We start from the raw sequence: 24,303 nt of genomic DNA, 5'->3' as shown, positions 1-24,303 counted from the left end.
CTACAAACGGTGTGAGTTTACCAGGCATTCTTCAGGACCAAACTAGTGTGATAAACCCTGGCGGTATGAGCACTCTAAGGCTCACCCTGACCTAGGGACGTGAAAGTTAAAATACAAAAGTGAAAAAAGTGAAACAAGTGCATCGGGGAGGATCTTGCTCCTTCCTTGTTACTCCTGTTGTAGGAGGCTACCCGATTTAAAGTTACTACACTTGTTAGATAAAATCGATCTGTACCATGGGTCACGGGAGGGGGGTGGTAGCGTAATTGGCACACCGCCCTCAACGCCAGGCACCCTCTGGAAACCTGCGACACCCTCGAACCGGACCCCGACGATTGATCTATCTAGTGCAGCCTTTGACTTAGTTCCTCGAAGGCTTCTGTGGAAGGTGTTAATTGAGTTGGGGGCCTCCGCTAACCTGATCAATTTAATTGCAAAGTTGCACGAAAATAATGATGCCCAGGTACGATGGGGAAACCAAGGGGAATTATAACAGAGCAGATTCCAAGTCTTCGTGGGGTACGCTAAGGGTGAGTTTTGGCTCCAACTCTGTTTACGTTATACATAAATTATGCTGTTTAAAAACTTAAGGATTGCAGTAACAACTCTCCAGTATTGAATGTCAGGAAGATTCCTCTATTGCTTTTTGCTTGCTCATATCGGAAACCTGTACCGACCTTTGAAATGTGAAGTAATATGTTTTTGAACTTTTGTGTTTCTAGGGGACTGAAAAGTACCAGATTTTTGGGAAAGGTCCTGTTAACTCAAAATAGTATTGTGAGTTGCTGATGAACCTCTCGAACGAGTTTATTGCTTCAATTATCTAGGTGTCAAGTTGACCGACAAGTTTAGCTGGGAACCCCTAGCTTAGAAAAAGCACCTTGTTTTTGACACAAAGATCCAAGGCTATACTCAGATAGCACAAACAGACCCGGCCTAGAGCCCTATCCCCAGTTTTGGAGGTATATCGAGCCAAAGCACTGAGTGCTTCCCTTTTTGGTGACCAAGTCTTGAGTAATGTGGATACCCAGAAGTTAACAGTAGAGGGGAACAAATTTATCAGAGAAGCGCCTGCGGCCGGCCGTTAGGTAAGTGATTTTTTATTTTATTAACACTCCCCGCCTCACTACTGCTTCCCGGGAATAGCCGCCACTGTTTTCAACCAATTTAAACATTCTCCATTAATAACTACCTCTGATAGAAGAAAAGCTCCTGCATCTGACTCCAAGGAACACTTTTCAACAAAATAGAAATGCTGTTGAGACAGAATTAGTATTCTACGGTAGCTTTGAGTTTTCATTAATTGAGGAACCTCAGATGCCCTCCACATAGCTCTTCTTTTTCTGAATAAGTGCATAGGATAAGGAGAGATACCCAGAAGGCCACTGGAAAAGGAGAAGGTGGGAGGAGGAGCTGAAAAGGTGAGAGTGCAGACATGCAATCAAAATAGGAACAAGATATGAAATACAACAATGTAGAAGTGGCTATGAGAGTGGAATTAACATGCCTAAATACGCTCCAGATTACTAACCTCTGGGATAGACAACTAAATTATATACAGTTGGGGATGTTACAGGAAGGATTGAGCTTTTGTCCAATGGAACATTGTTGCTTCACAGAGTTAACAATGCATTTGTTTAAATATGTTAGAAAATTGAAGTAAAAAAAGCTTTTTTGCTAGAGGGAGTGCCAAAAGGTGCAAACAACAAATACATCTGAATGATCAATCACTGATTTGCATGATGTCAATAAATGATGAGCTGGGGCATTCATGGCTTGATGCTCAATGGTGCTGGGTTCCAGAAGATCAAGTCCCGCCCAGGACTGCATGGGAAATGCATCCTAATCACTCCGGGGGGAAGCTGACAGACAAATTGAGGTGGAAGAGGTGCCAGAGCACTTGGGAACAATAATGGCTGCCGGCTGAACTTCAGGGGACCTGTGCTGTAGAGAGCGGCTGCAGCTAACAGGAAGGTGGCCCATCCACCATGTTGCTACAGTCACTTGGCTGGTCGTGCCTGTTGTTGGTGGGCCGCAAAGTGGGCCTGAGCAGGGGCACCACTTTTTTCCTCACAGCAGGAGTAGTAGTTGTGGGTACCTGGATCAGAGACCAACGCCCAAAGAAGAGGGTGCCAGCATGGGTAAATGCACTGCATGAGGAGCTGGGACAAGCTGTGCTGGATGCGGGTTCTGGTGGACATTTGGCAGGCTGAGTGGCCTAGAAGATGGCATTAGCAGCTAGGCCTCCACAAGGACAGTGAGAGCTCCGACGGTGACTGCTGCAGTAGGGCTATAGTGGCAGGGGCCCTCTGGAAGAGTGCTTTGGTGGCCGACGGTGGTTGGCATTTTTTTATGCCCCCCCACACACCCTAGAGGCTCACCATGGTAGAGTGCTGAGGGGTGGTGCTGGAGACCAAGATTTGGGGGTGGACCCAGCAACAGTACAGAGGGGCGTAGGGAGGGCTTGTGCCTGAGAAGCTGGGGAGTGCTTGCTTACCCCTTGAAGGGACATTCTACCATGCATGCTGTGCACTGTATGGGGCCCTGTCACCCTTGGTCAGAGGATAAGGGGTGACCACTCAGCACCTGTCGATGGCTGCTCTTAGACTGGTACAACATTGTTCGTCCTCAGGTCATCAAGATGGCAGTGGATGGTGGTGCAAGCGAGAAGCTTGGGTATGTGACCCACTGATGCCCCCAGAGGACCTGGGTCTTGGGGCGCATACCCTTAACATTTAGGTGGCTATAAAGGATACCAAGATGACCCTGGAGGCTCAAATACACTCAGTTGCTCAGAAGGTGAACTTCCTTAGGGACAGCCATAATAAGTAGTGGACTGAGTGGCGGAAGTCGAAAGCACTGTAGCTCAGGTCCAACTGACATTGATGGAGAACAGCACCCGGCTGAGGACTGGAGAAGCAGGTGGCTACTCTCTCAGACAAATTGAATGATTATGAGGGCTGCTTCCGCCGGAACAATGTCTGAGTAGTGGGGGTCCTGGAGAGTGTGGAGGGCCCTAGTATTGAACTTTACTGCGAGGAATTGCTCTCATCAGTGGTGTTGGGATTGGGACGCCATACTACAGACAACAAGGGCACATGGACTGTAGATGGGGCGCAAGCGAACATCTTCCTTGATTACACCACTGTAGTCCAACGCCAGCTTGAATCTTTTTGGGTGGTTAAGCAACACCTACGCTAGCTAGATATCTAGTATGCACTCCTATTCCTGGTGAAATTACAGGTTGTGGATCAGGATGAGCCTCAGTTCTTTATGGCGACGGAGGTCATCTGGGACTGCCCAGAGATGCTGGGGTATCAGCCCCAGGAGGAGGGAGAACAGTTTCAAGTGCCGAGATGGCAAGAGCAGAAGTGCAAACGAAAGTTGCAACAGAGGAGACCTCGGACCGCTCGAACAAAGTAGCATGCACAAATGGACAGGGCAAGAGTGGTGGTGGTTCTTTAATGCCAGACTTCTCTGAAGACTGTCAATTGGTGGGAAGTCCAGAGGATGGAGCAGGGCAGATCATCGGAGGAGAATTTGGATTGTGACACAGACGGTTAACACAAACCCACCCCCAAGGGTCACCCCAATACCCTCGGAGAAGATTATGTAACGAGATTGATCTGTGGATTGGAAACTGGGGAATACACTAGCGGAACCAACGGCTCGGAGGAGAAATGGAGCTTGTCCACAGGGCCAGCCTGGGGTGGCTCAGAGAATTTCCTAGTAGGACTGGGATCCTCCTGGGCCGAGCGGGTATCATGGGGAAGTACACACAACACACACTTAAGCACACCTGTGCCTGAGTTTGGTGCTGTTTACATAATGTTTCATCATTTCTACCAGTGACACATTAGGATGACTACCACCTATAATTGACCAGCTCTAACACTGCAACTGCCAAAATCCCAAATTCAAACACATAGAGTAATACAAGGCTGTATGTGATATTTAAGAAATAATGCAAGATTGTATATCGCTGCCAAGCACTAGCACACATGCAATGAATTCAATTTCCCAGGTAACCCCATGTTTGGGGCTTACAGCGCAAGATTTTCAAGGTTCTGTGACAATCTTAAATATGAGGGCTTATAAGCCAGGACTGTATCCTGCCAGACAATCTTGCCTCAACAGAAGACGGTCCTTCCTCCGAGCGGCTCATCAACAGAAGACAGACCTTCTTCCAAGCGGCTTGCCAATCCTGAAGCATTGTTGGAAGCATCTCAACTTAACACGCATCTCTGCACTTCCTCCCTGTGCGCTGCATCCTGTTCTCCTCCAGTCAGCTAAGTGACAATGCGGCATATACATGCTTGCATGATGATAACAGGACTTAACCACTAACCAGTTTAGCGGATCTGTACTTCAGTGAGCGGCTCTTTTGGGGATTTGGCATTCAGAATTTACATTATGCGAACAAAGGATTGTGATTACTAATCATAGTGAATAACATAAAGACTTGCACTCGAGTGAGTGGTGAGAATCAGACAATTGAACTTTGAATGGTTTTGTGTGTATTCACAGGCTTGGCACTCGGAATAATGAAGAATGCATCGTCAATTAAAAACAAACATGCACATCCGGGCGGTGTGAGAGCCTATCACAAACTCCAAGAGAAAGAGTGTGAAACCTTGGGCACACTCTTGGAGTGAATCCAAAACTCATTATAACTCTAAGATCCCGCTAAACAGCCATACCATACATGTGAGTGATTGGATATATATGAGTAGAGAGTATGCGTGAGTGGCAACAGGTGAATTTTCCTGTTACTCATACCTTGTCTACTATTTCCTTACAGACAACCACAAGTACGACTTGACTGGCTCCTATCATAAGACACTACTAGAGATGAAGCCAGCTGGCACACTGAAAGGAAATCCCTTCAGACCGCAGAGCACCATTAGGGTGTCTTTTGTTATTTTGTCCAGACCACATTCCCTTGGGTGCACTCGTAGGTGGTCAGTGTACTCTGTTTTCCTTTTAGATCACTAAAGGGAGTGGTCGGAGTGTCTTTACACTGTGGTACCCGCTGGGCTAGGACATATCAGGTTAGTTCATGTTTGTGTGTGCTACTCCATGCCACTCTACGCCAGTACATTACACTCCACACTACTGTACGCCACTCCATGACACTCTACTTTATGCTAATATATGCCACTCCACACAATACCACTCTACTCCACGCCACACAACTCTATTCTACGCCACTCTTCTCTGTCAGTCCACTTCATACAATGCCACTATACGCCACCCCACTTTACACCACCCCACGCCTCTCCACTCAACACTCTGCCACTCCACACCATTCTTCTGCACCCCACTCACACATCGGACTCTATCGCACTCTTCTATAGGCCACTCCACAGCCACTCCACACCGCACCATTCAAAGCCCCTCTGTGCCACTCTACTCTACGCTATTCTACTCTACGCCAATCTACTCCACCCCACTGTATGCTACTCTACTCTATGCCAAATTATGCCATTACCCTTTACGCCACTCCATACTATATGAATCTACTGTACGGCACACCACTCCTCACTGTGCCACTCTTCTAATCTACAGCAGTCTACCCTACGCCACTCCGCTCTACGTTAATCTACTCCATTCTCCTTTATGCCACTCTCCTCTGCCATGTCATGAACTTTTAGCTATGCTGTCCAGCAGCTATGCTGCTGTACAACATGGGCTGAAAGACATTGTAGGTAGGTAGTTGAGACCTCTTAACTTTGCCAATACTTGTTGTATCAGCTTGGCATTATAATTCATACTTTGAATATCTCATAAGCTCTGTAGTATTTCAGCATGACATTACATCAACCTAGACCATTATCCTAGTATAGTGTCTGATTAAGCGTATGTATCTATGGTATAATTAATTTAGGTGGTGCTCTACTTACCTAGACCTTCCATGAGTGAGATCAAAAATATGGGTTTCGCTTCTCTGCAACCCAATATACAACCAGTATGGCATAAATTTAAGGTTGTTACCCTCAGAAAATTATTGCATTTCACAATGCCTAAAAGGTGTTGTGTTAAAAACATCCTTCATGTTCTATTGCCCGATGATGAACATGCTTATCAATGCACAATATGGAGCTTACTTTTTAGAGTCTCCTGTGTCACATTTGCACAATGTAAAGTGGTATATGCGTGACGCAGGGCTCTCCTAAACATTTATGAAGCCATGCAAAGACACCTTGGGTGGCTTTGAATGGCCTAAGAAATCATGAGTCAGGCAAAGTTGCGCAAATTGCTTCGTCGCCTTACTCGTACCCGCGAGGCATTTCATGAACATTGTGGTGAGTTTTCTAATGCGACACCCATGGAATTTGACGCTGCCCCAGACTTACTAAACATATAAACCGGGGGAAGAGCCAAATCTGTACGCTTCCTTAGGCGAGGCATAATGAGGAGAAATAACTTAATTTCTCCTCATTTTTTCCATTCCATTCTGCAACTCACAAAGAGAGAGGAAAAAGCCTCTTAGGATTGCTTTTGTGCAGGAGTGTGCCCCTTCCTGCACAAAACAATCCTGCCTGCAACTGAGACATCCCTGCAATATGGTGCAAGACTGCCTACATAAGTGCTAGGCTGCAGAAACAGTACCAGCGCAGGCAGAAAGGACAGGAATGCACTGTATCGCTTAAATATGGTGCATTCCTGCCCTTTCACTTTGGCATAGAGTAGCTTAGCAAGCTGTCTTGCAGCGCTACCGAGCGCCAAAATGCCATAAATGAAGCCTTAGATGTGCTCAACCTTCTGTGTCCAAGAAAGACACCTGGAGGCAAATTTATAATTGAATTGCATTGCCTTGCAGCACGGGGATCACAATGGTAACACAATACTTAAGTCAGATTTACCAAGCAATGCAAGGCCACCTTGTGTAGCCCTGTACTGCTTGGCAAATCTGGAGTAACGCAAGTCAGCACAATTTGCTGCCTTGTGTTACTCTGCCCTGAGAAGGCATTCAATGTGTGGAGCATGGGTGTTCTTACGCACCCACCCATGGATTTGGGCACATTCCCAGATTTACTAAAATTGCTAAACCTGAAAATGCATCAAAATGCGACGCCATTCCAGAAAATTTACAACAAGAAGAAATATCTCTTGTACTCCATGTTATGCATTATGCAGCACACTTAGAAAGATAAAAACGCCTCTAAGGATTGTTTTTATGCAGGAAGGTGCCCCTTCAGAGCACAAAAACAATTGTGTCTGCAACACAGTCACCGTTGCACCGTGGTGCAAGGTTACCTATGTTGGTGCTAAGCAGCAGGATGTGAAACCAGCTCAGGCAAACATCTTGACAATGAAAATCGTCACAGTGTTTAACATCTCATTTCTGTTCAGGGCCGGACTGGTAAGTCCGGGCACAGGGCAATCCCCCGGTAGGCTGGAGGGGGTGGGGACTGGTTTTGTGACAGGGGGCCGGTTCTGTTACTGGGGCCGAATTGACCTTGTGAAACCGACCCCTGCGTGAGTCAGAGACAGGCATTACATTAAGAACAGCCAGGCATTACCTTTTTTTCCTCCTTTCATTTATTTGCTTCCCTGTGAAATGGATTCAAAAAACAAAAACACGTTTGCTGGAAACGTCTTCTTTTGGGGTTTTTTTAGATACCCAACGAAAAGATTTATTTCACTTTTCCATACCCTATCTATACAGAAGAGACACATGGAAGGGAGCAATGAGAGGTCCAGTATGCCAAATCTGCAAAGTTCAAGAAAACGGTGCCCCAGTGACTCTCTCCTAATGTTTTCTTAACACCCTGCAAACAGCAGCGTTCCCTTCACACAGCAGCAGGTCCTAGTGGTGATGTGGCTCCAGGCCAGAACTGAGGCAGTGCATGTATATGCTGCAGGACAGCAAGTTATGGCAGATAGTCCAAGAAGGCCAGCTGGCTGGAGTCCCTCAGCGCAGGGCCTGGTAGAGGTAGGCAGACGTGAATGTGGCATTTACAGCCAGGCTCACTGCAAGCATCACACAAATGAAGGTGTTCCCAAAAAATCCCCTCCAGACTCTTCAAGGTATCCCTTGATCGTGGTGTCCACCTGGCAGTTGGACGAATGAGAAGAACTGTCTTCTTTTCTTCTGGATATCTCACTGTATACGCTCTGCCCAATGACAAATGTTTTTACATGCCCACCACGCTGAATAGGGAATGAGAGGAGCTCAGAAGAAAATCCGCTGCTGTCGGGGAGGAAAGTCTCGTCCGAGCCAGTCGGAGTCTGTGGTGCTTCGTAATGGGAAGGAAACTAACGTAATTTCTGCCCCTTCAGGTTGAGGCGTGCTGGACTGATTAGGGGGAGACGGAAGAGAAAGGAACCAGAGCTGGAAGTGACTCATTCTGCAATGGAAGGAAATGGCGAGGGAATAGGAGATGAGGGGCAGCTGCCGGACAGGAGCGAGAAATAATCAGATCCAGGAGACTCCCTAGACTGCAAGATTTGGGATGAATGTCGAGTCCCACTGAACAGAGATGGGATGGTGCCAAGGGAAAGCGCCCTATTCAGGCGTCCACGAAGAGAGGAAGGGAAGGATCGTAGTGAGGTGCGGTAAACGTTCTGGTTCATCATCTGGAGCATGCTAGGAGGAGTCAGCAGAAACTGCAATGGAGCAGAGGAATCCACTGGACCTGTATTTTGAAATGGGGTCAAGGAATCACCAGAGAGAAACCTTCGTGGCCGGCACCTTCGCTGTCCTGTGGGCTTCTGGGTGGCAACAGCTGTGGCAAAACTGACCAAACAGCGAACAGACATGGCACCCAATTTGAAGCTGTCCATCCAGGCAAGAGTATTGGCTTTCAGGTAGTGCTCAGTCAGGTGCAGCCCTGTCACCAGGACCCAGAGGAAAAAGGCAAAGGCATCAATCCGGCACAACCTTATTCGCCCAGCCAATCCCATGGCCAGTAGGCAGGCAAGGAGTCCGAATCATGTAACACCCAGCTGATGGCTCAGTGTGTAGCTCCAAGCATTCTTCAGGTATTCAATTTCTAAGTGTTCAGCCTCGGGGTGGAGAGAAATAAAATATTCAGAACATGAAAAATAACTAACTAACTAACAAACTAAAGCAAGACAGGAGTGGTTGCAAGGTAGCCAAATTGATTTATTCACACCTAAACCCATAAGTGCCACTTTACAGTGTATGCCAGTGAAGCACTACTTTTATTTTCTCATCTCTCAACATTACTTACCCTGGGTGGGAAAGTGCACTATTTCTGGAGGTACTGAAATACCTGCTTGATGGGTGAATTGGAAAGCAAAATATGTACAGCGGCTTTGTGTTCACAAACGTGGTCTTTTTAAACCATACTGCTTAAGGATATAAGCAATGGGCATTTAAAAGGGTCCCTTCTAAGCCCTGTAATCATGGCCTTAACTTTTCAGGCAAAAGCACTCACTAATTTCTGAATAATGAGTGTAAAAAGAAAAAGGTAACCATGTTGTTTCCTGCTTACATTTCACATGCTTTACTTAATCTTATATTCTCTATGAGTGTTTGCTTTTTCTAGAATGTTGTTAATTTCTATTTTAGGCAGCACACTGCTCTTGTCTAGTGCGTGATTTGAATGGAGTCACATCCAGGTGTTTATAGCGGGTCAGTGCAGTGCAAGTTTCTCTCAGTGGGGCAGTAAGGTGTTCAGTGGGGAGAGGAGGGGGCACTATGGTCAGAGCTTTTGAATGTGAAACTGGAGAGCCAGGTTCAGCCTTATGACCAGTCCACCAGACCACTCCCCTGAGGAAGCACATTCCCATGCTAGACCTTAGAAGGCCCCACAAGACCTTAGAAGCCCTACTTTTTTTCTCTCACTTCAACCACTGGGTGGTGGGCACTGGGCTGCACTGTACGAAGGTGTCGCGACCAGGCCAGAGAAATTAATTAAAAGTAGTGGTTTTGTTTGTTGTGAGCAGGGGCGGAGCGAGGTGGTGGCTGGCCTCAGGCTCTAGGCCAGGCAGGCTCTGATTGATGACTCGGGGAGCGGCTATCCTAGACCCCGATCCTCCATGTAACTTAGCCAGCCATGAGCAATCACCACCCCTCAGTGATCGAAACATGCTACATGCATCAACCTGGAATCCAGGAGGACCTCGAGGGTATGTGGTGAGCAGGGAGCAGGAGAAGGCAGAGAGCCTTCGCTATATTTCGGCTAAAGCATCACTCAGGCTTTTTCCAGAACTCATTAGAGAATACATACACAGGAAAATGAATTGGCAAAACGTACACTGCCTCACTCAGGGGAAACCTAACTGGTCTTCTGTTACTTTAAAAAAATATATATTATTATTATGGGCCTTTTTTCCTCAATGAACTGAGAAATTCAGACACTTCCCTTTTGAAGAACTATTCAGTGAGTGCACCCTTACGGCAGAACATCTCACCGCAAAGGGCACCCAAATCTTGCAGTTGCACCAGACCACTACAAAGATCAGTCATTCTGAATAAAAAGCAAACAAAAAATGCATCAGCCCACACACGGCTTTGCTGCAAACTGGTTAGCAAATGTTTAAAATAAAGTGGGTTCTCACTGCCCTATATTGCTGCATTCACCTCAGAAGTGCAGTCACTGACCTGTCACAGTTCTTACACCCTGGCAGTGACGTGCTGAGCCAAGAAAGGAAATCAGTCCTCTTTAGAAGTGTTACTTCCGGTCGCACTAAAGAGTAGCAGCTCTTTGTAAAAGTGTTGGTAACACAAGGGTTGAAGTACACATTGTCTTGTACACTTTTTACTATAAACCTTTTCACAATTGTTCGAGGTTAACTGCATTTTTAAATGACTTTATGCTATTTTATATGAAGAATAAATTGGTTATATTTAAATTCATGTTTCGTGCTTGACATTTCTTTTTTAGTGTTCTCTGTAGGAATGTCTGTGATTTATGACTGGATATCCTGGTGCTCCATAAGGTAATCATTTACTATGCTATAAAAGTTAATACAATCTAATATGAAATGAAAAATGTGTTGAAAAATGCTTTGTTTTGTACTTTCTGTCTCAAATTTTCTTGGGGAGAGAACCCCCCAAACTCCCCGTAGTAGTGGTTGCTCACTGTGCTTGCTCGCTACACACCATGTGGGGGCTGGTGTCACTTTTACTTTGTTCTTTCTGATTCACTACTTGTGTCTATTTTTGGTGCTCTCTGAAAGAAGATCTATGGGTACATATGCCTTGGTGGGTAACCTGGTGATCTTTAAGGTCATCATCTACTATTTACTGTGCTTTGAAAGTTGATACAATTGAATATGTAATGAAAAATGTGCTGTAAAATTCACCATTTTGGTCTGTCTTTTTCCAAAATTTTCTTGGGGGGAGAACCCCCCCGAAACCCCCCTAGTAGCAGTCGGGCTCACTCGCTGCGCTAGCTCGTTGCGGCCCGTATGGGAGCCGGTCTTGAAAAATTTGCCAGGGTTGTTTTTTTTCTTTTTGTTTTTTTTAAAGTCTTTTTATTGAACAACCCAGCTCCTCAACATTGCACATCAGGTAGCAGCAGCAATTCATTGGCAAGCATTGACACAATCAACCATAGTCATATCAAGAAAATCAATCCTACCCGCTACGGCCATCCCTCCCACCCAGCATCGACCCACCCATAAAACAAACCAATTTTGATCCCCCAATACATACATGTTAAATGTTAAATGTTAAATGTCGTATACTTGTAAAGCGCACAGCTGCCCCAGCAAAGGGGTGTCCCGGCGCTGTATACCGCTGGGGAACCCATCCTGGCTTTCACTGTGAGATGGTCCCTCCTGGGCATCTCCAAGGTGAAGACAAGCATCCCCGGCGCTGATGGGCCGTTAGTAGAGATTAAGCAAGCTATTGCCCAGAGTTGCTGAGTGGGACCCATGGTTTGAGTAGGCACCGAGGCGAGAATTATCGAGTCCGCTGACCATGGCCCAAGACCCTGCCACGTTGGGAATCGAACCCTGGTCCCGGGCCGAACTCTGCTTCCGAAAGGATATGAAAGGATAGAACATCCCCCTTCCAAACCCCCCACTCCCTATGCAGACCTTAGCACCCTACCATAATACAGCTATGTCCCTGGGGAGCTCGCACAGGACGGGCGCCCCCAGACCCTGTTGTTGTTGGTGCATACCTAACAGCAAGAGGCTCCACCCTGTGCCCTCCTCACGTTGGTTCCACAGTCGACTGCGAATCCAGCCATTCCCCTCTATAGCGCCTCCAGGCCTCCCATACCTTTTCCCATTTCTTTGGGCAACCTCTAATTTTGGAAATCACCTTCTCCGCTCACTGGCACCAATCCAGGTCTTGCTCCCACTCCTCCACCGTTGGTAACAGATCGCTACCCCACAGCATTGCAATGTTCCTTTTAGCTATCATACTCGCCAGGGCTAACCTGATCTTGTCCCCCTTCGGCCAGGTGATGTCACTAGTAACCCCCAAAACTGAAAATGTGCTTCCAAACGTTGGAAGCATCCCTTGTTGAGGCACGCCTTTGGTTCTTAGAAAACAAGACTCCTTCAGTTATTTGTTTTCAAACATAAGCATCATTTATTTTATTCATTTCATTCATTTGTGAAGTTTAGAATTCTTTTTCATTTCATTTTCACGTTTGTCTGTTTGTAATCGTACATTGAATCTTTACACAATGCTCCGATGCATTTCGGCCATAGTGGCCTTCTTCCGGGAGCTTTCCTGTCAATGAAAGGATTTAGGGCCAGATTCATGCAGCAAAATTGCGACCGCAATAGCTGCGAATCAGCAATTGCAATCGCAATATGAAGAAAAGGAATTCATGATAGTGAAAAGTTTAAAATAGCGAATTCGCTAAAGAAAAATTGCGAGTTCGCAAAGTAATTCGCAGAATCCTGGAAGAAGCCCTTTAGCGAATCGGAAATTGCGACAAACCATGGATTCTGCAAATTAATTTGCGAAATCGCTAAACAATCGGAATCACTATTCAAGAAAAGTCGCAAAAAGCGAAAAACCCGAAAATCGCTATTAGCGACGCGCAATTTAAGGAGAACCCAAACCAGGTGGTAACCATTAAGGAAAAAAAAATATATCTTCAACAAACTACCCACAGGTGCAGGCCTAACCAAACACACTTAAGGATACGCAGCTGGAGCATGAGGACTCTCACAATGCCAGGACTCTACATGGTGGTCAGGCGGCGAAGGCTTCAGCGAGCAGCACAGAACAGACGCAGGTTACAGGAGCAAATATTTCACCAGCGGATCACCCTACTGGGCCAAACTGCGGAGCAAATCTACTCCAAGTACCGCCTGAATGGGCCAATGATCACTAAGCTGATCCGGGACCTAGACCCCCTAATGCAGCACCCAACAAGGAGGACCAATGCCGTGCCCACCCATGTACAGGTCTTGTGCAGCCTGCACCTCCTGGCTTCCGGAAGCTTCCAGGGGGTGGTTGCCGTCGCAGGGGGGATCTCCCAGAGCACCATGCCCCGCTGCCTAAGGAGTTTCCTGGAGGCAATGCTGACCCGGCTAAACCATTACATCACATTCTTAACCACCCAACAGGACTTGAATCAAACCAAGCTGGATTTCTACAACATTGCACAATTCCCCCATGTAATTGGATGCATAGACTGTACCCACATCCACATCTGCCCACCTGCACAAACAGAATACATGTACCGGAACCGCAAGTCCTACCACTCCCTGAATATCCAGATGGTGTGCAATGCTAAGACAATCATCACGGACATAGTGGCACAATACCCGGGGAGCACACATGACTCATTCATATTCCGGCACAGCGGCATGCACACACGACTGGCCAGGGCAGACTTTGGCGAAGGACACCTTCTAGGTAAGTACACATGCCACTAAATGGTACATTCGGTACAAAAGGGGGTGGTGATGGACGGAACATCTGAACCAATCAAACACTCACACCCAGTCAAAAGATCTGGGTTTAATCCATCACCGTTCTTTAGCCCACTCTGCCACCCCAGTTCAGACATGGCTATATGCAAATCAGTCTGACCCTGTGCCTCATGGGAACAGTCCAGCCCGAACTGCCAAGCCATGCCTTCCCTAGACCGGAAACAAGCTTCCGAGGACCGGTTTCTGGCATTACAGCCGTCTTCAGCCCGGCTTGCTTGAATTGAGTGGCAAAGTGAGCAAGGGACTCACGTCTGAGCATACCCTGCCACACTTATGGCAGCCAAAAGCGGTACAAAAGGGGGTGGTGATGGACAGAGCATCTGAACCATTCAAACACTCACACCCAGTCAAAAGATCTGGGTTTAATCCATCACCGTTCTTTAGCCCACTCTGCCACCCCAGTTCAGACATGGCTATATGCAAATCAGTCTGACCCTGTACCTCATGGGAACAGTCCAGCCCAAACTGCCAAGCCATGCCTTCCTTGGAGCGGAAACGAGCTTCCGAAGACCGGTTTCTGGCATTACAGCCGTCTTCAGCCGGCTTGCTTGAATCCAGTGGCAAAGTGAGCAAGGGACTCACGTCTGAGCATACCCTGCCACACTTATGGCGGCCAAAAGTGGTACAAAAGGGGGTGGTGATGGACGGAGCATCTGAACCAATCAAACACTCACACCCAGTCAAAAGATCTGGGTTTAATCCATCACCGTTCTTTAGCCCACTCTGCCACCCCAGTTCAGACATGGCTATATGCAAATCAGTCTGACCCTGTGCCTCATGGGAACAGTCCAGCCCGAACTGCCAAGCCATGCCTTCCCTGGACCGGAAACAAGCTTCCGAGGACTGGTTTCTGGCATTACAGTCCTCTTCAGCCCGGCTTGCTTGAATCCAGTGGCAAAGTGAGCAAGGGACTCGCGTCTGAGCATACCCTGCCACACTTATGGCGGCCAAAAGCGGTACAAAAGGGGGTGGTGATGGACGGAGCATCTGAACCATTCAAACACTCACACCCAGTCAAAAGATCTGGGTTTAATCCATCACCGTTCTTTAGCCCACTCTGCTACCCCAGTTCAGACATGGCTATATGCAAATCAGTCTGACCCTGTGCCTCATGGGAACAGTCCAGCCCGAACTGCCAAGCCATGCCTTACCTGGACCGGGAACAAGCTTCCGAGTACCGGTTGCTGGCATTACAGCCGTCTTCAGCCAGGCTTGCTTGAATCCAGTGGCAAAGTGAGCAAGGGACTCACGTCTGAGCATACCCTGCCACACTTATGGCGGCCAAAAGCGGTACAAAAGGGGCTAGTGATGGACGGAGCATCTGAACCAATCAAACACTCACACCCAGTCTAAAGATCTGGGTTTAATCCATCACCGTTCTTTAGCCCACTCTGCCACCCCAGTTCAGACATGGCTATATGCAAATCAGTCTGACCCTGTGCCTCATGGGAACAGTCCAGCCCGAACTGCCAAGCCATGCCTTCCCTGGACCGGAAACAAGCTTCCGAGGACCGGTTTCTGGCATTGCAGCCGTCTTCAGCCCGGCTTGCTTGAATCCAGTGGCAAAGTGAGCAAGGGACTCACATCTGAGCATACCCTGCCACACTTATGGCGGCCAAAAGCGGTACAAAAGGGGGTAGTGATGGACGGAGCATCTGAACCAATCAAACACTCACACCCAGTCTAAAGATCTGGGTTTAATCCATCACCGTTCTTTAGCCCACTCTGCCACCCCAGTTCAGACATGGCTATATGCAAATCAGTCTGACCCTGTGCCTCATGGGAACAGTCCAGCCCGAACTGCCAAGCCATGCCTTCCCTGGACCGGAAACAAGCTTCCGAGGACCGGTTTCTGGCATTACAGCCGTCTTCAGCCCGGCTTGCTTGAATCCAGTGGCAAAGTGAGCAAGGGACTCACGTCTGCGCATACCCTGCCACACTTATGGCGGCCAAAAGCGGTACAAAAGGGGGTGGTGATGGATGGAGCATCTGAACCAATCAAACACTCACACCCAGTCAAAAGATCTGGGTTTAATCCATCACCGTTCTTTAGCCCACTCTGCCACCCCAGTTCAGACATGGCTATATGCAAATCAGTCTGACCCTGTGCCTCATGGGAACAGTCCAGCCCGAACTGCCAAGAACGGTGATGGATTAAATCCAGATCTTTTGACTGGGTGTGAGTGTTTGATTGGTTCAGATGCTCCATCCATTACCACCCCCTTTTATACCGCTTTTTGCCGCCATAAGTGTGGCAGGATATGCTCAGGCGCGAGTCCCTTGCTCACTTTGCCACTGGATTCAAGCAAGCCGGGCTGAAAATGGCTGTAATGCCAGAAACCGGTCCTCGGAAGCTTGTTTCCGGTCCAGGGAAGGCATGGCTTGGTAGTTCGGGCTGGACTGTTCCCATGAGGCACGGGGTCAAACTGATTTGCATATAGCCATGTCTGAACTGGGGTGGCAGAGTGGGCTAGAGAACGGTGATGGATTAAACCCAGATCTTTTGACTGGGTGTGAGTGTTTGATTGGTTCAGATGCTCCGTCCATTACCACCCCTTTTTGTACCGCTTTTGGCCGCCTTAAGTGTGGCAGGGTATGCTCAGACGTGAGTCCCTTGCTCACTTTGCCACTGGATTCAAGCAAGCCGGGCTGAAGACGGCTGTAATGCCAGAAACTGGTCCTCGGAAGCTTGTTTCCGGTCCAGGGAAGGCATGGCTTGGCAGTTCGGGCTGGACTGTTCCCATGAGGCACAGGGTCAAACTGATTTGCATATAGCCATGTCTGAACTGGGGTGGCAGAGTGGGCTAAAGAACAGTCATAGATTAAACCCAGATCTTTTGACTGGGTGTGAGTGTTTGATTGGTTCAGATGCTCCGTTCATTACCACCCCCTTTTGTACCACTAAATGATACATTGTCACCATGTTGCTGCGCATAACAGGCACTCACCCTCTGCTCCTTTCATTCAGGTGACAGCACCTACGGTCTCCGTGAGTACCTCCTCACCCCATACCTCAACCCTGCCACACCACAGCAATGGCGTTACAATGCTGCACACATCTGCACTAGAAATTGTATTGAGAGGACATTTGGCCTTTTGAAGAGCCGCTTCCGCATACTGCACAAGACTGGTGGGGCCCTCAAATACGAGCCTGAGGTCTGCTGCCGCATCGTGGCCGTGTGTGCAATACTCCACAACATTGCTACCAAGCGCAGGATACCTGTAGAGATATCTGGCAGTGAGTCGGAAGGGGACAACCGCCCACCTGCACATGCGCGTCGTGCACGCGAGGAAAATCCAGCTGAAGGACACAGACGCCGCAACCAAATCACAATTAACTGTTTCTAGTGCACCCACTCCCGTCACCCAACACTTCACTCATGCATGACAATTGAAATAATGACATGAGTCTGATGTACTGTTATTGAATAAATATTATTGTTGTTTTCACAATAATATTGCATTATTTTCAAAAGATACATTTGAGGTGTATTGCGTCATACATCTCCTGATTTGTTAGAGGGCATGCTTTTCTCATCAGCATGTCCCTGCATGATGAGCAAAAATGTCAATGGTGCCTCCGGCCCGAGGCTCCGATTCGCCTCTCCACATCTTCCTCCGGATTCGCCCGTGATGCCGCAATGGGCCTGCTGCTGCCGCGGGGAACTCTAACCGGTGGCAAAGACAGGCTGCTGTTGCTAGATATTCCCTCACTAGCGTCATCCCCTTCCGCCTGGCCGTGGCCAGTTGCCTGCAGAGCCTGAACTGCAGTGGTTGCCTGCTCAAGTGCCCGTGCCACGTCCTGGCAGCATTGGACCATCTGGATTTGCATGGCCAATGATCTTCGGGACAGCTGGGATGTTGCGTTGCCAAGTATATAATTGGAGCGCATGTACGCCGAGAGGCGTGTTAGGAGCTGGCGGTGGCGGCGCCGGGTGAGGTCCCGCTGGGTCAGCATGGCCTCAGTGTTTGCCTCCACTGCTGTGGTCATTCGCTCCACCCGGGCGGACAGCTGGCCAACATTCCTGGCTGTATTGTGCAGCTGCAGATGTATTGCTGCAAGGTGTCCTGCCTGTTGTTGGTGGACGTGCAGCATGCAGCGCTCTATTGAAAGACCCGGCACACGCACAGTCATCCCACTCCTGCCGGCGCGTGGTGTAGTTTGGCGCCGCTCCCTGACCTGTCCGCTGGACTGGGTGGGCACAGTAGGTGTGCGTTGTGTTGGTGGCCTGGCGGCTGCTGGTGTTGCCGATGCCACTGGCATGGGTGTCACAGTTGGCGGTTGTGGTGCGCCTGTTGTTGCTGGCGTTGCAGGTGGTGGTAAGGCTGCTGGCGCTGGTGCTCACCCTGATGGACCTGGTTGTGTGGATGGATGTGCGTCACCCTCAGAATCCTCAGGATTCTCGTCAATTTGCAGCCCCTCACTGTCGCTGCTGGTATCTTCAGCGCCACCTGTGATGTAAAGTGGACGTTGATTAATAGCATGTATCTTGCACATGGAAGGTTGCTACATGCATGCAGGCTAGCATTCCCTGACTGGCTGTTGGATTGACTCTATTAGGACATATCTGGCTGTATGGGACTGAATGTAAATTGTGGTCAGACTACATGTCCCACAATGCAATAGGGATTTTCTGGTGTGCATGGGCTGCATGACTGGGGTTTCTAATGGGTAGCTCTAGGGTCATGGCCATTGTTAGGGGACAGGGTCGCAGTCGCATGGCACTTGCCTTGGCTTTCTTGGCTAGGTCGGGAGGAGTCCAGCCAGGTTACCCCCACGCATGCCTCAGGTTGCAAGGTGTCCTCAACGAGGTCCTCCAATGGGTTGTTGGGAGGGACTGTTGGCTCTCCCCCTCCTGTTGTAACAGGCTCACCCAGCCTCTCGGCGATCCTCTCCTTGGCACGACCTCTCCTTGGCACGACCTCGGAGGTCGTACCACCTCTTCTTGAGTTTGTCGATTGATCGCTGGGTGACTCCAACTGAATTGACTTTTGCGCGGATGCGCAGCAAAATTCGCCGTTTGTCGGCCTCTGGCACCCTCCTGGAGTACTTCCCGAACAGTCTGTCATGATCTCTACTGACTCCCTCAATCAGATGTTCAAGCTCCTGTTCGGAGAATTACATTTTTCTCTTTCTCCCTGTGGAACTGGTCCCTGCTGCTTCCTGTGACATTGCTGCAGTGGGGTGTATCCTGATTCAAAGCTGGAGGCGGTTTAGAGTAGAGATCTGGGCAGTGCTGCTTCCAAATCAGCCTCAGTATTCAGAATGAGGGAGGGAACTGCCTGCTTCCTGGTTGTGATGTCATCACTGTGCTCGAAATGCGACTTCCCGTCTTTGCGACCTCGCTATTAGCGAGATCGCAATTTGCGATTTCGCTAATAGCGAGATCGCAATTTCAACGCGGAAATTGTCCGATTTAGCGATTATTCTGCGATTTAGGGAAAATCGCAATCGGCTTTTGCGGCCGAATGCGAATCGCTATTTTTTTCGCAGAATTTCATGAATCCCATTATGCAAATTCTAAATTGCGATTCGTATTTCTCGCAATTTAGAATTCGCAGAAAATGGGTTTCATGAATCTGGGGGTTAGTGTCTTAGCCTCTTATGAGTCTTAACCAAACCAATGTTTAAAAAATGCAAGCAACATAAATCTTTACACAAGGTACAAACAATGTGAGTCTTTGGTTGTGTTTTAAGTATAACTTTCTATAACCCCGTGTGTCCATGCTTGTAATTACCCGTGTGGGTGAAGTGGTAGCAGAAAGGATGTTCACTCACGTGTTTAAATGGCCGTAGCATCTTGATTACTGTAAAACAATAACGAAACCAATGTCAATGAGCATTCTAATATTATGCTCCAAAGGGACGTGAGTCTGTTCGCGATTATTGCGGTACGAGTAAACTTACTTTTGAAATACGGTGTACATCAGTCGCGTTTCATGCTGTTCTTCGTAATAGCTTTGCCGTGTCCGTGGTTGCGGTCTCGATAAAGATAATGTAACCACGTGATACTAAGGGGCGTCTACAAACGTAACGGGATGAACAAATGACTACATTCGGTTGCCAATGGCGGCCATATTAGAGTGGTCAAAATAAAACGAAAGATGAGTGTTGTCAGGAAGATGGTGTTTGAGCTTTATGTGATGTTTACTACCATGGTCATTGTGGTGCTTCATAACTAATGTTGGGTATACTTTACACAGTTAAGAGATTATCATAATGATAAATGATAAAAGATACAAAGATAAATAAAAACATGCTGTGATAATATTAGTAACCCCCAACACATGCCATCTGGCCTCCAGCGGGACCTCTGCTCCCACCACCTCCGACATGCCAGTCAAGCTGGACCAAAAAACCCTGGTCTTCGCACAGTCCCACAGGATATGGAAGAAGGTCCCTTCCTCCCCGCACCCCCGTATGCTGAAGCGGGAGTCTACATATCCCATGTGGTACTGTGTGGTTCTCGGAGTGCATGACCTGTGCAGGATGCGGAGCTGGACCAGCCGGAACCTAGTGCGAATCACCACCTCCCGGGGGCACTGCAGGGCCTCCCCCAGTCATCGTCCTCCAGCAGCCCCACATCCGTCTCCCACTTTTCCCGAAGGGGCCCCAGCATGTCCGGGATGTTATTAATGAGTTTCTATAGGTGAGTGAGATCGCTTTGTCGATCATGGGGTCCAATAGTAGTCTGTCCTCCAGCGGAGCATATTCAGATAACTTCTCTCCTGGGGCCAGGTGTCGGTGCAGAGCACACCTAAGCTGGTGGTAGTGGAAGAATTCGCCACTCTCCATCTGATATTCTGCCTGTAGATCTGTGAATTTCATCATCTCTCCCCGTTTCCAAATGTCCCCCAGCAGCTCGATGCCTATTAGGCTCCATCTACGCAGATCCTGCAATTTTGCCACTGCTGGCAGAAAGGACCCAGCCCACAAAGGGGTCTGCTCCGTGAGCTGCGCTTCTCAGCCGAGCACTTTTGTTGCTCGTTTCCAAACTGCAACCACCTCTGCCGTTTGGGGGGAGAGAGGTCGGCCATGCCTACCATTAGTATATAGGGCTTCTAGGTAGGTGTTGTTGCCGAAAGCTAGTCTGTTTACCCTGTATGCAGGTTCTGCCAGCGGGGAGAACACCCATCCATTTACAGTGACTAATTGCGTCGCCAATAATATAGGCAGACGTCCGGTACAGCCAACCCGCCCTCATATGGGTCCCTCTGTAGTTTCTTAAGGGCAATTCTCGGACACCCACCACTCCACAGCAAGGAGCGCTGTGCTGATTCAATCGTCCTAAAAATCTGGTCCGGGACCAGGAAGGGGGCACACTGTAGGGCATAGAGCAGGAGGGGGAGGGCCATCATTTTGAATAAAACTGCGCGCCCCATCAATGAGAATAGTAGACACCTCCAGTGCTCCACGTCTCCGCGCAGCCTGTCTAGCTGCGCCGAAACGTTCAGACGCAGGAACTCCGCATCTGAATGTGTAATCCAGATTGCCAGATATTTAAAAACCTCCCTCCAGGGGATATCACCGCACTCCACCGGCAGCCGTGGTTGCGGCCCCACTAGGACATGTCCCAGGGACTTGCTCCAGTTTATGTGGTATCCAGAGTAAGTGCAAAACTCTCCTATTATTTCCATCAGCCTCTGGATGGAGGCAACCGGCCTCTGGACATACAGGAGGATGTCATCAGCGTACAGGGAGATACGCTCCTCCCAGACCCCTCCCAGGTCGATACCCCACACCAAGGGATTGGTCCGGACCCAGTGCGCCAGTGGTTCCAGCGCTAGTACGAACAATGTGGGTGAGAGGGGCAGCACTGACGCGTGCCCCGGCTGAGACAAAATTCTCTTGACAGCACTCCATTAACCCGGACTCTTGCCAGTGGTGCAGTATACAACAGCCGCACCCATGCTCGGAAGTGCTCCCCAAAGCCCAGTTTTTCCAGAACTGCGTAGAGGTAGTGCCATTCTATACTATCAAAGGCCATATGAGCGTCTAGTGATAGCAAGGCCGGCGGCACTCCGGGCCTCGCAGAGACCTCCTGCAGGACCCCAAATAGGCGCCGTAAATTGAGACGAGTGCTCCTGTGTACTGGTCTGGGTGGATCAACAATTGTATTACCGCCCCTAACCTGGTGGACAAAATTTTACCGAGGACCTTGGTCTCGAAGTTAAGTAAGGAGATGGGCCTATGGGAGCTACACAAGTCTTGCAGTTTGCCGGCCTTGTGTATGACCACGATTGTTGCCAACCGCAAATCTTTGGGAAGTACCCCCTCCTGCTTAGCTTCGTTAAACATACTCAGCATGTGCGGCGCCAGTCGGCCCGACACACACCCGAATGCTTCTGCCGGGAACCCATTGGGCCCGGGCGCCTTACCTGCCTGCATGTCTCCCATGGCATTTCTCAATTATCTGCACTGTTATGGGCGCTTCTAGGCTCTCTCTATCAGCCTGGTCCAAGGTAGGCAATTGCAAGGGAGCAAGGAAGTCTCTGCAGTCCTGTTCCTGACGTGCGGTGTGTGACTTGTAAAGTATCTCGTAGTATCGTGCAAATGCGGCTGCAATTTCCTCGCCTGTAACGTGTACAGACCCATCCGCCTGTTCAATTCTCGGGACCCAGTTACGTTCCCGGTCTTGTCTCTCCAGCCAGGCTATCATTTTGTTGGCCTTGTCTCCCAAGTCATACACCCGCCTCTGTACTGCCAGGGCATGGGATCTCGCCTGCTCAGTGAGCACGTCCCTAATCTCCTTTTCTAGGAGCCGCTGCCTATGCCTCCTATCTCGGTCCTGCTCCGGGGATTCAGCCTGTGCCTCATCCAGGTCCTGAAGGTCTCGTTCTAGGGAGTCCAGTAGTGCGGATTTCTCTTAACGGCGTTTCCCCACCTCCGCCTGCACAAAGTCCCTAGCAACCGTCTTGTACGCCTCCCATACTATACCCGGTGAACTGACAGACCCTACATTGTCCAAGAAGTATTGGTCGACCCGCTCCCTGAAAACCTCCTGAAACTCCTGATCTTTAAATAAAAAGGTGTCCAGCTGGGGGGGACCCATCTGGATCCGATCCGGACCGCGCAGGCGCACTTCCACCGGCGAGTGGTCAGAAATCCCCCTCGCTCTATGACACCCTCCCAGGAACAAGTCCATGCTCCCACGCCTGCGTTAGTATATAGTCAATCCTGGAGCCAGAGCCATGCGCCGCCGAGATGTGAGTGTATTGTCGAGTCATGGGGTTATGTGCCCTCCAAAGATCGACCAAACCCATGGCCCGCAGAAAGTCCCGGAATTGACAAGACCTTCCCCTGGCAGGGAGTACCTGCGATCTATCTAGCTCCCTATCCATGACGGCATTCATGTCACCCCCTAGAATCCGGATCCCCGGCGTCATGTCCAGTAGCAACTTCCCGATGTCAGGGAGGGTGGTACTATGTAGCTTAGGTGGGATATATAGGGAGCAGAGAGTAATAGACCTACCCTCCCATTGAGCTGTGAGTGACGCATATCGGCCTAAGGGGTCTAACCATTGCTTCCCAAGCACTATAGGTAAGGTGTTCCGGATGAGGATTCCCACTCCCCTCGAGCCCATGGTAAAGCCAGCGTGTGCCCGCATTGTGTAGCCGAATCTATGAAGGGCCTTACAGTGGTTGCCCATTAGATGTGTCTCCTGAGGAGGACAATGTCTGGTGCATGTCTATGTAGATACTGGAGCACCATGATGCGCTTAATTTTGTTCTGGAGGCCCTTAACGTTCCAGGACAATATGCTAATGTGTCTGGCGTGTGATGTATGCATTGTGGATGAGTACTACTGATATCCGAGAAGGTAAGAGCCTACCCTCCCCACCCGTCTCTCTCCGCTTGCTGACCAATAGTGCCACAGGAGCCAAACCAAAGACATTGGAAACAAAACAAAACAGTAGAAAACCCCCCATCCCCACCGACCCTCAGAACCAACCCCCCTCCCTGCTACCCTGCTATGCCCGCCAACCTGGGCAGGCATTCCCCAACAAGCAGAGCGCCTGTAGCCCCACAAACAAAAACCAAGGGGGGTGAGCACCGATACCCAACCCTGTGACCTGAGGACTACCTTCGGCCCCATCTTGTGGTCTGTAAAGTGCCTCAACCTGCCCTGCTGGGTCCTAAGGAATACAAATGCGAGCAGTTCACTCCCAAGCCCCCCCCCCCATTTCCCAGAACACCCCCATCCTTTGTAACGTAGAGTTAGGCGAGTCAATGTTGGTACCCCACCTCCGAGGAGCCCCCCCTCAACGGCCCTTTGTACCCCGGCATTATCTAGTACCACCTCCGGCTCAAAGCAAATCAAAACATGGGGAGCCAATATACATCACGTGCATTTCAGAAGACTGCTGCACTGCAATCCAGTCCTGGCCTCATCAGCCCATCTCCGGCGAGGCCGACAGGCT

At 49.2% G+C, this 24,303-nt stretch overlaps 1 pseudogene; it reads right to left on the bottom strand.

The window, feature by feature from the left end:
- Window positions 1-7,918: 7,918 nt before the first annotated feature.
- LOC144798078 (transmembrane protein 201 pseudogene) lies at window positions 7,919-23,268 on the bottom strand (annotated as a pseudogene).
- Window positions 23,269-24,303: the final 1,035 nt, after the last annotated feature.

Source organism: Lissotriton helveticus, chromosome 12, assembly GCF_964261635.1.
Source record: "Lissotriton helveticus chromosome 12, aLisHel1.1, whole genome shotgun sequence".
Classification (NCBI taxonomy): domain Eukaryota; kingdom Metazoa; phylum Chordata; class Amphibia; order Caudata; family Salamandridae; genus Lissotriton; species Lissotriton helveticus.
This window is presented reverse-complemented; position numbering and strand designations above follow the sequence as displayed.